Source organism: Cebidichthys violaceus, unplaced genomic scaffold (genome assembly GCF_023349555.1).
Source record: "Cebidichthys violaceus isolate CVI_PGR_0920_01 unplaced genomic scaffold, fCebVio1.0.p SCAF_2, whole genome shotgun sequence".
NCBI classification, from domain to species: domain Eukaryota; kingdom Metazoa; phylum Chordata; class Actinopteri; order Perciformes; family Stichaeidae; genus Cebidichthys; species Cebidichthys violaceus.
In genome coordinates, this window is record NW_027176372.1 from 13,723,358 (window position 1) to 13,738,028 (window position 14,671).

At 40.6% G+C, this 14,671-nt stretch overlaps 1 protein-coding gene across 1 annotated transcript in view; it reads right to left on the minus strand.

Moving 5' to 3' along the window:
* The window catches only part of frmpd3 (FERM and PDZ domain containing 3), a 74,633-nt gene extending 71,733 nt beyond the window's left edge, over positions 1-2,900 (minus strand). The window contains exon 1 of the mRNA XM_068714556.1: positions 2,670-2,900. The gene's annotated coding sequence lies outside the window, so the exon portion shown is untranslated. The remainder of the gene's footprint in view (positions 1-2,669) is intronic.
* Positions 2,901-14,671: the final 11,771 nt, after the last annotated feature.

Sequence of the window (14,671 nt, forward strand, 5' to 3'; positions counted from 1 at the left end):
GGCTAATCTTTTTGCTCATGATATGTGCAGTCATCTCTGTGAACAGTATTCAATAATCTATCTAAGAAGTAAATTCTACTAACCAAGCATCATCTGTGTAGCCACAGCCTGTAGCTGCATGCCACTGAACTCCATCCAAAACAGATGAAAGATACCATTGCATTTACACATTCAAGTTATATCAATTTGCCTATATGCTCATTGCAATTACAGTAAACACGTGTCACCCAAATGCTACAATAGAAATCAATGGGGAAGATGCATTAGCTACACGAGACTGTTGCAGCACAGACAGCTCTCGTTTCAGAATCAATTCACTGGTGGTTTTAGTCTTTCCATGAGATTTGTTTATAATAACAAAAACATAAAATGTGAAAAAAAACTACTCTCCACATCAAGTGTTTTAGATCTTGCAGAGCTTTTACAGATGGACAGAAATCATTTAGCCAAACAAGTCTGAAGATGGGAGCAGTGCTTCGATTTCAAATCAACTCTAGCAGGGGAAGCAGTTGGTATGAGTGTGTGCATTCATGCGTGTCTCAGAGAGGGTTTACATGTCTAGCAACACAGCTATCCACTCATGCTTATCTACCAGTGCAAATTGTTTGCGAGACTGAAATAATGCGTGATGTTTCCCCTCATTTAAATGCCCTTCACTGTAATTGGTGTGATCTGTAGGTTTTGTCGAGTGCCATGTCTGTTTTTATAATGTGCTTTTACGTGCCTCTGCAGCGCTGCCAGCTTGTGCAAAGTCCTCTCCTTACATGTGCATCAGACTACTTTGATACCGATTGGATTCTGAAAGTATGTCCAGACTTTATATTTATATCAGGATGTCTCTATGAGCCATATTTTGGTGTCTGTTTGTGCACTTGGGCAAAGGCTGCACCACAAGTTATATCAATTTGTTCTACCCTACTACCCTTGGGATGTTCTGCTCTCTCTAATGACTAAGGGGTAGTTTACAAAGAGGATGAAATAGCAGCTGCGTGTGAAAGTACAATTTATAGCAAGATCACAGAAATTACTTCAGGACTGTAATGTGCTTTTGATTACATTTTGTACATTTGGACGTTTTCTCTATAGCCCAATGATGCCTCTGTCTATATTTACTGCTATAAAAACTGCCACTATCAACCAACACATGCATTTTCTGCAAAAGAACACCCAATCAACCTCAGACATCCACTCCATCAACTGCCAGCCTAACCAGTGTTAGCGTCTAGATGGATGTTGCAGAATGGCTTTTAAAATCAACTTCTAAATCAGCCACCATCCACTCTGAAACACACCGTATAATGGAAAATATTGATATTTTTTTTGGCATATGCTGAATGTAGTGTCTCTAGAATTAATCATGGCATTGAGGAGAGTGCTCTCTGACTGTCGGCCTGCCTCGGCGCTTCACCTGTCTCATTCCTTCCATTTGCCCCTGTCCAGTGTCTCTATAACTTGCCCAGTTACATGATGAGATCAGAGAAGCCTGGTCATCGGAGTAATGGCTTTCCTTCTGTTGATTCCTCCTGGGTCCCTGGCCCTGCTGCATCCAGTGATGTATGCTTCATGCAACACCACTGGACACATCATCTCTCTTAGCCACACAGGCACCTCTGAATAAGCACATCCACCCTGGGTCAACCTCTGGAAATGCACTTCCACAGAAGTAGAAAAGCACCATAACCATTTTAGAGTCATGTAATTGGGCTTGAGTGTATTAATGGAGGGTTGAGGGGAGAAATCTTCTGTTGGCAGAGGTTGTAAACAGACCTTTTCCCTTTTCTGCAGGGGCAGCCACGGGAGAGTCTCAAGGTTGCAACAGAAATGTTACATCTTTAGTAATATGATTGTCAGTGTTAATATTTGTGTGTTTTCTCAGCTTGCAACTCTATCTAATCCTTTATTAGTCCCGCAATGGGGAAATTTACAGGATTATGCAGCAAATCAGAGCTTCCTTCTCTGTCCCAAGGCTTCTACCCCAACTTCCACCCTGCTGGGTGTAACGCCATAATCACACTCATGGGGTCTACGTGCTCTCTGGCTACAGTGAGCACCTTTTTTTCCAAAATCATCTATGGCATTTCTTCAACATTAGCCCCCTCAGCTACACTGATCCTCAAGACTTTCATTCAAAAACTTGCCAAATGTGGAGTGCGAGTTAAATATATACGAATCACAAACGAAACACTGAGGAAAAGCAAAGCCAAATGGTCACCCCCCAAAACCAGCAGAAGCCCACAGGATATGGCACTCACATAAATCATATTCAAATGCCATGGACTTTCACCCTCTGGCTCTGTCTGACTCTATTTTCTCTTTTCCTCCCTGTTTTACCCTTTTCTTTCCAGCTGACATTCCCCAGACGTCTGATGGATATCGGACCATGTCCTCCAGGAGACATATTCTATTATCCTGCTGCCACAGCGCTCATTCACAGACCCATCTCCCTTCTAATCAATGACCATGCAGCACAGCAGCACAACAGGCATTAACAAACAAGACACACACGGCAGAACCTTCGTAAATTATCAAGCCAATGGATCAACACAGATGAGAATCAAAGGAGCGAAGTAATCTATATTTCAGACGACACATAGCTGATCCCTTCACATCTGCGCGGATCAATACAGATGGAAATCCAGCAGAAAAGCCCCAGCTGTGCTGCCTCTTACCTGCGTGTCTCTGTGGTGGTCCTCCTCTCTGTGGCTGTGCTTGATGAAGACCCTCGTTCTACACAGCCATGCCCTCCTATATGGGCATGCATCTGTGGGGCAGATCAGAGGTCTGCCTTGTATATGTCAGCCTGGAGAAGAGGCGGGATCAAGGATCAGAGAGTCCTCCCGGCTGGCAGCCCCGTCTAGCGCATCTCCATGTGTCTCCTGTTCTCCTGGGTCATTCCAGCCAGCCCCTCAGCAACCGCAGAGCCAGGGAGCGAGCGTTTGAGTGTGTGTGTGTGTGTGTGTGTGTGTGTGTGTGTGTGGGGGGGGGGGGGGGGGGGGGGGGGGGGGGATGGGAGGTGCTTAGAGGACTGAAGCAAACATGGAACGGAGAGCAGAGCACCTCCTCCTCCTACATGTCTGACTGCAGCCAGTGGACATGCTACTGCTGGAGCCTCGGTCCACCTCCCGTTTTCTGGTGGTGCATGTGTGTGAGTGAGTGAGTGAGTGAGTGAGTGAGTGAGTGAGTGCGTTTTTGTGTGTTTGCGCGTCAGCGCTGGCTCCAGTCTGTGTGCGGCGTGTGAAAACAGAGTCTCTTCCCTTACTGTTAATGCTGCCGGTGGCTCTGAGATGCTGAGGCAGTGTGAGAGAGGAAGAGAGGGACAGCGAGAGAGAGAGAAAGAGAGGTGTGTGTGTGTGTGTTTGTGGGAGCGGGGGAGGAAGAATGGCAAGGGAAAGAATAGGAAAGGTTGTTTTCCCTCCTCCATCTATCCTTATAAATTCAATCAGGGATGCATGGCCATGGCTGAGTTAATGAGTCATACCTAGACGCATGTTGCTGTGTGTGACAGACAATGAAAGAGAGGCAAACGTGTACTGTACATAAGCAGAGTCTTCATTTAATTTGTGCATTGCATAGCTTGCACGTGTACTGTGTACAAATGCATACTTGTAAATAATTTGAATGCAAATGTACACGCATCATGTTCACAGCTTAAATGCACCCACAGCCAAACATACATAGAAGAGAGGAACACCTCAGATCCCCTCAGGCTATGAGTATATCAACAACCCTGAGAACCTACCGCCTGAACAGGCTACCTGGCTCCCTCAACACCCAGGGGAATGATATGTCACACCTCAACACTGCAGAGGATCCTCAGGAGAGGAGAGGAGAGGAAGAATAAATATGAAAGCCCCTGTGGTGAGACACCTCTCCTAAACGAACCTCAAAGGCAGGTGGGCCATTTGATTAGAGGGAGAAACAAGAAATGGGAAGGAAAGAAAATGAGAAAGACAAGAGGTGAAATGTGGAGGCTCAGTTTCACTGACAGTGCGCTCTGTTTTGTTCTCTGAGCATGCTGTCTGTTCTGCTTTGACTGCCTCAAGAATTAAAGAGACAGGGTAGAAAGAAACAGATTGTAGAAGATTTAAGATCTGCAGATAGGAAGAAAGGCTTTTGAAATTGACAGAGAAAGAAATACAGAGTAGGAAAGAGAGAGAGAGAGAAATGCATGCACTAAGACATTTTCAAATCTGATAAAAAAGCAGAGACATTTAAAATGCACATGGAGCATACTAAACAACCTCTTCATCTTTTCTTTCTTCCTTCCTTTCTTTCTCAGATACGTCTGTCCTTCTTTTTGCATTCTCTTTAGTTATGTATTTATCTTCAGAAGAATCCACTCTTACCTCTCTATGTAATGGGCTTCGATCAAACCAAGTCCTCTGGTCAGCTTGAAACTAAGATTCCTGTTAAAACAGCAGTGAATAACATTGGTCACCCCTGTCAACCTGACAGAAAAGTCTATGGACAATCTCCAGCATCTCTGCAAACTGAAAATTTCTCGTCAGACAGACGTACTTGTTTGAAGCAGCGGAAAGACTTGCAGGATGTTTGGGCCTGCGACAGCCATGCTTGCAGTTTTATGTGGCTTGTCTAAAGAGATTGTAACTCTGCTGCAGCACTCCACACCAACTTTCATTTCTTGCTAATCAACAGCCTTCTGCGTAACAGAAACTGATTCTCCCAGATATGAGTGCATGAACAATCCTAACCAAAAAGAGTGAATTTTGTACCTGCTATAGCAAATTAAAATTATGGAAAGGACTTACAACATGAAGAGGAAGACATGGATTTGGAGGAACTGATTAACAACAGTTTAAAATTGCGTCACAATGTGCCATGTAATTCATCCCAAAGCAGAGCTCGGAGTAGCCTTACTAAATCCAGAACTGATCCTTCATGGGAAACAGTTCTGCGCTGACCTGGGGTCTGCTTTTGAAACAATTCCTGACGGTTGGCTGTGTTAATCTGCTGCTAAATCAGGCTTTAGGAGTGAGCCGAGGCAGCGACTGAGGCAATCTCGTGGAGAAGAATCAGCCTTGTGGAGTGTGTGTGGGGGTAATTATGCATGAGGAAGACGGTTAGTACTGCGTTGGATGTTGGCAGAGGACTAACAGATGGTAATTCCCTCTGGCTCCTGCACTTCTGGCAGACCTCTGGATTACAAATGCACTGGTACCTATTCACAAACACATATCATATGCTCTCATACAGATGTGCTGCAGCAGTCACAGAGGTCCAGTTGTTGTGTTTGCGCTAACGCTACAGTGCTGTTGCAGCTGGAAGAAAAAAGGAAAATCCAGAAACATAAGCAGGCTGTATTAATGGTTAATAATTTACTAATACTTTGAACATTAGTTATTATCAATTAATAAGGTTGGGAGAAATCTCCTTGGATTCTCGCTTTTTAAAAGTCATCAAGTTTGCAGTTAAAAATGTAATTCATGTATATAATGGTAATGTCTTTCACTTTCTTATAAGAAATCAGTTCAGCAGTTACAAATACAAAAATGAAGTAAATGATAAAAGCTCAGGGGTTTCAAGTCACAAGCAAAAGTGGATTTGTCATCTGCACGCATTTCCTAATTTTTAAGTTTAAAATGAAGTCAATAATGAAGGGTTCGTTGCATAATCCAAATTTGCACTTTTGAAGTTTGTAATTAATTGTGATTAATAGGATTTACGTGCAGCCAACACACCATATGCATGATTTCAGACAGAACCCTTCCATGGAAAGCAAATACAAAATACAGACACTAAGCAACAAAACTAGGAAAAAAAAGTTCTGAAATGACGCACAGCTGACTGGTGCAAAGGTACTTCCATTTGTTCTCCAAGAATATTGGTAGCTAAACAGAAAAGTTTAACTACCAATAGACATGTGAGAGTGAGTACAGATATTTAAATATTTTGGTACTTGATGGAAGCAAATCATACTTTATTGGGAACATGTGTTATATTTGTTATGTATTAATAATTAATATGTATGTGTGTATATAAACAAGTAACAACAAAAATAATTAGTTTTATAGCTCTGCACATTATCAATTGACATTTCCCTTTGAGCAATGACCGAAAAATACTTTGGAATGAAAGACACCTGTGTTACAGGTCTGACAAAGCTCCACCCCTCACCGGACTCACCTGAGAACAACCAGGAGTTATTTATTTTTCAACACACACAGACCAAAAAAAATTAAAATTCACCTCCACACCAAACTCTCAACATCCTCAGAGTGACGCTGCTACTTCGACCTGCTGACACACTGAATGTGAGTGGAAAAATAAAACTGGACTCAAAGTAAAAGTACATTGGAGTGAAATTGAAAACACTAACTGTCCACGGTGTTTCAGCTTCACACAGCGAGAAAATGGCTTCACTGTCAAGAATCTCTGTTCTTCTGTCATGTAGCCACAGCCTCTTTAAGGACTGTTAAGCGGTTGGAGGGAGAAATAAAAACACGAGTGTCCACTCTATAAGAGAAGACTTTCAAAGGAACAACCACTTTTAAACGTGGCATTAAAGAATCTCTGTGACTCCTACAGGACAGCGATGAGAAAGCTTCAGAGGTTCTCTGCAGTCTGCACTCTGAGAAACTTAAACTCTTCTGTCTGGACCATCAGCGTGTGTCAAATCTACAGAGATTCAAAAACACACAACAACCACAGATTCAGACCCTCTGCTCCAGTGATCCCTGAAGCTCTTATAGGACAAAAGTGTGATTGAGGTTCGACCAAAGAGCAGAACACAATCGTGTCCAGACCACGGCAGATTAATGAACAGTTTACGAAGTTTCACCACTTTCTAAAAGAGGAAGAGGAGGCCAGTATGGCTGCTCTGAGGGAGGAAGGGGAGCAGAACAGCCAGATGGTGAAGCAGAAGAGTGAGACTCGAGAGATAGAAGCTCTTTCAGACACAGTCAGAGCCACGGAGTAGAAGCTCAGAGCTGAAGACATCCTTGTACAACTGCAAGGCTGCTGTGGAAAGAGTCCAGCAGTGCGCCCTGCAGGAGAATCCAGAGCCACTCTCAGGACCTCTGACAGATGTGGCCAAACACGTGGACAACCTGACCTTCAGCATCTGGAACAAGATAAATGAGACGACGTCCTACTCTCCTGTGATTCTGTGCCGGTCTACACCTCATCATGTCAGAACATCTAAACAGTGTGAGATGTGGTGAGAGGCTGCTTCTTCCTGAAAGCCCAGAGAGGATTAAAGATTATTTCTGTCTTGGGGTCCACGGGCTTTCACTCTGGGATTAGGGAGCATATGGTTTTAAAAAGGTGAATGCTCAACATGGTCACTACCAGCTCGAATCACTGCTCTCCCTGTGAAGGAAAAGCTCGAGACAATCAGTCAATCTGGACTAGAAGAGAGGAAAGCTGTCATTTTCTGATCCTGGCTGGATCAGGTTCTCTCCATTCATTAACATTAAAGATACTGTCAGTGAAGGTCTCTGTAACAGTGGAACAAAGCAGATAGATAATATCAGCAGTCTGAGTGAAGGTCCAGACTTATTTTGTCTGGACGGGATGTGTGGACAGATAGTTTGAGTTCAGAGTATAAATCTGTATACATTTGGTAAAAGGGTGTCCTCCGATCTTGTTGCATTAAACAAAAAAAGTAAAAACAGTACAGTTCTTATTAGGAGAATGTTCACACACTGTCTTTCTGCAGGTGTGACATAACCTGTAATGGAATACATTCTGTCGTCCATCTCTGCGACAACGGGTCGATTTGACCGCCACCCATTTTAGTCATGGACCACTCTGCTTCAGGAAGACGTTTTTTGTTGCTTTTTTTGTCAAACATATCCTTTATTTCTGTCACAGTACGGCTTTGTGAGCAAGACTGTGTTGACAGCTTTGGCAATATTTTCAGGCCCACTAATACCACTACTGATTCTGCTAAATGTGTTCACTCATCTGCTGATTTTTAAACAGCCGGACAAGGTTCCCACTGTGAAGTTATTCTTTTAATTTCTGTGTTTTCTTCACTGTTGTCCGTGAAACTTGCTCACAAATGGAGCACAACAGGCGTTCTTATAAAGCAATTTAAGGGTTGTTGATCATGCTAATAATCAAATCTCACAAACCTGCACATGCACAGGGGGGGTATTCATCAAGTTGGAACAAACAAACCTGATGGAAAAAATAGTGAGAGAGATTGAGGAGAAGGATGATATGTTGTGTGACAGCCTACAAATTACAGCATCATAAATACATCTCTATGTGACATAAACATTCAGGTACAATGGAAGAAGACAAGAGTTTAAAGGAAAAGGGGATAAAACTTGGTGTATAAGATGCATATTTAAATAAATTACACTGAAGGCTAATCACAGGGTAATTTTACTAGGTAATATAACAATAACATAACAATGTAACAATATTCATATTGTAATAACATGTATCTTAAAATGATGATATTAAAATGACTGTGGTAGATTACAGTGTAAAACATTTTAATTATAGTATTAAATATTGATAAAGTGTACATGTGTGTTGTTGTTGCAGGGAAACAAACACTAGACCACGCCTGGGAGAAGGTCGCACCTTTATAGCTATGAAATGATATGGTTTTTAAATTCTAATGATATACTTGGGAACAGTAATGTAGTTGTGTGGTGAAAGAAGTAACGTTGATGTCAGAGAAGAACCGAGAGGAGCTCTTATGTCCTGTGTATTCATTAGATCAAAAGCAATTAAAGACGCTGAGACATACTTTCACTCACAAACCTTTTTTGAGCTTTATTTTTTTTTAAAGCATACAGTACAAAAAAAAGGTGTGGTGGTAGCAGGATCTACCACAGAGGAGGTTTTAAGTACTTTAACAGATGTTTACATTTCTGTCTGTGTACAGATTTTGTGATCACATTGCAAGATGGTCTCTAGTGTTCTACGTTTTTCCCAACTTTTTTTTGCATGAGTGATTCCGGCTGAGGTAACGAATGTTCACTTAATCAGTGAAATGACAAAATAAGTATTAAATGCTCATCTCTCATCTCTCATCTCATCTCATCTTCAACCGCTTATCCGGGATTGGATCGCGGGGGCAACAGCTCCAGCAGGGGACCCCAAACTTCCTTTTCCCGGGCCACATCCAGTATTAAATGCTAACTGTAATATATTGTAAAGTATTACTTTTTCCAAAAATAATTAGACAGCACAGTCTATGTCCACACAAATACTGTTATGCAGAAAACAGAATATATCTATATCAATATTTAATACAGATACAAGTTTAAACAGTAAGTTAATAAAGTTTGAATAAAGCTTTACCTGAAAAATATCACAATGGAATTTGGATGACATTGGCATTATTGAGGAACAGCTAATAAAGTAGCTAATAAAGTTTTACTACTTCTAGGTGCATGTACAATAAAAGTCAATATATCATATTTTAAGGTAATAAAGTAGTTTTTTTTAAAGTGTCCCACTTAGTTTAGCTGTTTTTCATAATAAAACTATTGTGAAAAGACATACAGGCTGTGCCTGGTGCCCATGTGGTATTTAATATGAACCCTTAAAAAAGTACTTGAAGTGTAATTTATTCTAGATCCTTCATAAACGTGTTACCTGCTTATTTACTGTATTTATTCGCATTACCTAATATGTACAAACTATTTACACTGTAATCTATTGTCTGTAAACTAAAGCATTATTGTGCCTTAGTACAAAGCAGCAGCACATAAGCAAGCATGCAAATGATAAACGCAGACATTTTGGATGTTTCATTTTCATCCAATAAATCAATTGGATCAATCAAAAAAATGTAAACAAGGCTTCACCATGACAACTGAGGATTCATTGCAACAGGTCCACACATGATAAGCACAAGAAATCCTAAACAATCCAGAGTTCTGTCAGCGGTGACCTTGCCAGAGAGGATCCAGCAGCAGCTTGCATGGAGAAGGTGCTGATTGTGATCGTAAGACTTGCAAGTGTTTGATCTCTGCATCATGGAGGCTTAACAGTCGATTAACTCTTTGATCTCTTCTGATCCCTGCGGTTTACAGTGCATCGCCCCATACATACAGTACACGTTGAACACACAGACGCCCCACTCAAAGATAATGGCTCCATCTTCTCCTTCATTGGTCAAATTTGCGCTGCAGATTTATGTACTCACATGTCAATCTTCCTCATCCTCATCATTTTCAGGGGTCAGGTGTTGTTACACAGTCTGGCATCGGCAGTTCAGTGTGTTATGGATTTGACGAGTGGCTGAACGATGAAACCATAGTTAAGAAATAAGTTAATACCCACAATGACCCCTGGCTGAACTGACATGACACCCAGCTGTACTGCCTAATGACATATTGACTGACTTATGATTATGTGAAGACTAAGTCTGAAGCAAAAACACACGGCTCAATAAAAGGAAAGACAAATAAAAAGAAAACAACACAGTCATCTTTTTTCCACTCTATAGGTAAAAGAGGGCGTCTGCCAAAGAAATACTCAGCATGAAGGACTTGCTGATTTTCATCTCTTTTCATATAATGTAATTCCGTGCTTCAAAAAGCAGATTTATTTTCCTCTCATTTCCGAAGTAAATTTTGCACTTACATTATTAAATGGCAGAATGGAGCTCTCAGACTCCAGGTCTTTTTTGTGCTAAACGTTGGGCCATGCCATTAGGAGTTGTTAGTACCTGTAAGAAACGCCCAGTTCATCATTCATTATTTTGATGTTGGCATTTTCACTGGAAAAGGTGTGATTTCATTTTAGATTAATGCTAAAAAAATGACAACAACTTAATAACCAGGTGGTCAAGATGTCAACATATCCATATATTTGAGGCATGTATGAGAGTTATATATGGATGTCTGACTGACATGAAAGCACATTATTTCTCTCTATGTTTATAGTTTTCTTCACAATGACCATTGTCACGTCTTTCTTATTATTTTTTCTGACAATAGCGCTGTCTCATTTGTTGTCATCTCCCAAGTGCAGCTGTGTTCTAATCAGTTCGGAATTTGATTAAGGAAATCAAGTGAAATTAGTTACGTTCAAATCACTTCTGTTCTGTTGAATTCAAATTAGCTCATTATTCTGAGTAAAATTTGGACCGTGAAGAGAATTCACAACAGCACACATAAAAGCAATTTAAAACATGTAACACTTGAGCACAACAAACAGTCTGCACTCCAGACAGAACTTATTTGGGCCGTCCAAACCAACAACTGGAGGGGACAAGCTGAACTTCAGTGACCTTTCTCGCCACATGCAGGACATTTCAACTGCCACACCTGTAATGAGTATTTCTATCAGGATCCCCAGGCAGCTTTTGTTGTTTATTGGGCTGAAGCACATGTTTCCTGCTAGGTTTTGTCTGCGCCTTTCTTTGTTCTCCACAAAATCTTACAAGTCAGAAAGAACAATCATGCAGTCTTGTGTGTGTGTGTATGTGTGTGTGTGTGTGTGTGTGTGTGTGTGTGTGTGTGTGTGTGTGTGTGTGTGTGTGTGTGTGTGTTTGTGTTTTACGTTAAACCAATTGGTATATTGCATATGGCTGAAGGCTCTACTCTTTGAGAAAAAAAAGAGTCAACCCATGCTGTCCACATTTACAGACAATACTAAATATATCTTCCCATAAGCCTTTGCCCAGACATATCAAGGACTTTGATATCATTATCATGGGAACGAGTCTAAAAATAGCCGTTGGGACTGCAGCCAGTCAAAGGGCAGCACATTAGACAGACAGACACAGAGCAGGCCTGTTAGTACACGACCGTGGGCTCCTGGGATCCTGTGTCCCCGATCAATTTAAGGGTCTTTTTGAACCTACACAAAGCAATCTTGCACCCCCTCCCTTTTGTGAGAACAACAGGAAGTCTGGTTATTACTGATTATAATTGGCATGTCTTGCAAAACTGAATTCACACTCTGCACACTGAAGCCTGACCAATGCTGGCTAAACTTCCAGTCTGAAAAAACCCCTACAGAAGGCCTGTGTAACAGCACAGTTTGAGAGACAGGTTGATGATGCGCTATACCTTCTAACATTTGTTGATGTCTCTTTGAGTTTAAAGCAGCCATGGTTATATTTGGTTGCTCATGGTTTTATTATTTTTTTATTCAATGTATTGTCATCAAAATTTGATGTTGGTAATCAAGATTTATTGTGAAACTCTATGTTCTTGTTATCATAATTCAGGTATCTCATTACAGAGAGACAATACATTTTCTCCAAACAAATTGTAAAAAGTTGGTCATTAAACACGCGGTTGACTGATGGTCGAGTTTTTCAGCCAAATATCTGTGACCTCAGCAGTCCTGTGTGCAGCCATCGTTCCACTTGCTTTTTAACTCCTCTAATCTCATGATCCTGACTTAATTATGTTGTTATCTCAAGGTAGAATATTAATGGTTTTTCAAGGTCATAACTTCAATCTAATTGCCGTTACCTTCATGAAAGGCAGTTGCAGTCGTCCTGATAGTGGAGTCACACTGTAGACAGATTAAAGTGGAAGTCAGACAGAGAGATCTCGACTGATCGCCACATTAGATTTTACATTAATTAACATCTGACGCTGAGATCGCAACCACAATTAGTTACCAATTGAGACATGATCTTAAGAAAGTCTTTTTGTTACATTAAGGTAACATGATTATTAAATTGTGACTACAAGAACACACATCTTGATCTCTGACAATAATTAAAGATCACTTGTGTAGGTTTGACCACTTCTGTCGCTGTAGAGCAATGTTTTGCTTCATAAGCACTGAAGTGAAGTGATGCAATTTCTAAATGACTGCAGAGTAGAGTAATGCATATATACAGTATATATACTTTTAATGGCAATATTGTGCTTATAATGTGACATCAGAAGATGAGAATAACTCATGCTGAGGAAAACAATGCACATTTCCAAACATTTCAAATAACGACTTGAGTTAGAAAATCTATTCATCAGCTTTGTTGGTTCTCAAGGATACACACCAGCAGTTTGAATTGTAAGAAACAAATGGAAACCCCCTCAGGGTACCTTAAGTTGTGATGTCAAGATAACAGGAGTAAAATAAACTGACAGCTTTTTGCGTCCTTAGTTCCTACTTTGCTATCTAAATTAATATTAAAAGAGGTGAATAAGAGACTCCAAGCTCTGAGTTTTTAGGTTTGTTAAATCATTGTTTTGACTGTGGGTGATACTTTTCGTAGTGCACAGCTTGCCTTATGTTAAAAGACAGCAATTTTCTGAAACTACCAGTGGTATTAGGCATGCTACTGTAAACAATGATCTTATCAATGCACATTTCTTTCTGTTGTAACTAATAATCTGATCAGCGTTTATCTATTGTGTATGTAGCTATTATTTCAAACAAAAATCAAACACAGATCTCAATCACCTGAATGATGAAATTTTAATACAATGTGTGGATCATTTCTGTGAATCTTGTTAGATTTGTATTGAACCTGCAAGTTTTTGAGATATAAATAATAAATCAGCAAGTAATCAGCACATGACAGAGATGATGGTTTATCGGTCAACTAGCAGTGCGTCAAGAACTGTTTCATTTTATCCAACACTGCTGCCGAAAACGTTTATGTTTTGCACATGTTGTTGTGTTCTCTGAGAGATTTCGCCTCTGCCATAATGTCCACTGTTATGTCTGGCACTTTTATTGTTCCAATTAACGCAGTTTAAACTGATGACTGAAGTCCATACGTTCATGTTTGTCAGTTTGAATAACTACCTAAACTGTTGTGGTACAAAACCAACAGGCAGACCCGCTGCCCTGTTGCAGCCGTCTGTCAGCCTCCAGCAACCTCTGTTGGTCTAAACTTCTGACTTGAGCCATCTGTCCGGTGCAGCTACTGGGACCATCACTGTTTACCTCAGGGCTCTGCTCTTTGTTCCCCTCACGTCAAGAGAGTGATGTCACCCGACCTTTACCACTCTGTTTCAATCCTTCAATTAGTTAGTACTCGTCTGGAATTTCCCCGCGGACCAATGTTGCTCTGACTATGCCAACATACATCTGAGGCCAATGAACTGTCCCAGAGCTACCAACCTAGTCATCTATGAATAAATTGCTGCGACAAGACAGAGGGCAGCCTGTCACAACAATAGTTAGAAATAAATGAGTGTTAAGTGCACGGAAGTGCTGTGAAATGACTGAGAAGTGTGGAGTTTTCCTATTAATGTTCCTGACTGTTTTTTCAAGTGGTAGATTTTATGAGAACAGAATTTTGATTTATCTCCTATATTTCTAACCACCTAAAGAAAATGTCAAAATCAGTAGAAAAGACCAATTTATTCACCCAATGAGCATGCATCGGCTTGCATTAGCTGCTACCATATTTGGGAGCTTCCATCCCTCCTAATCAATTTGTCTGTCAGTAGATGGTGAAAGCTAAGAAGCTAAATTATTCATATATTTACAGAGAGGATCTTGTTGAGGAAACATTTAATTGTATACGTCTCTGCCCCTTTACAGCAATCTAGAAAGAATCTGTTAGTCTCCTAATTTGTTTTGGTTGTCAGAAGGTATAATGTTGAGTTAGCGCTTAAATGAGAATATACTGTATTTGTTTTGGCAAGATAAAGAGCATGTGGCCTCTTGTCTTATTTTATAACAGGATGTTTGTGTCATGTAAATTGGATATTATTTTATTTTATTTTTTATAATGATTGCTTTTAGAAGTTTAGACGAGTTT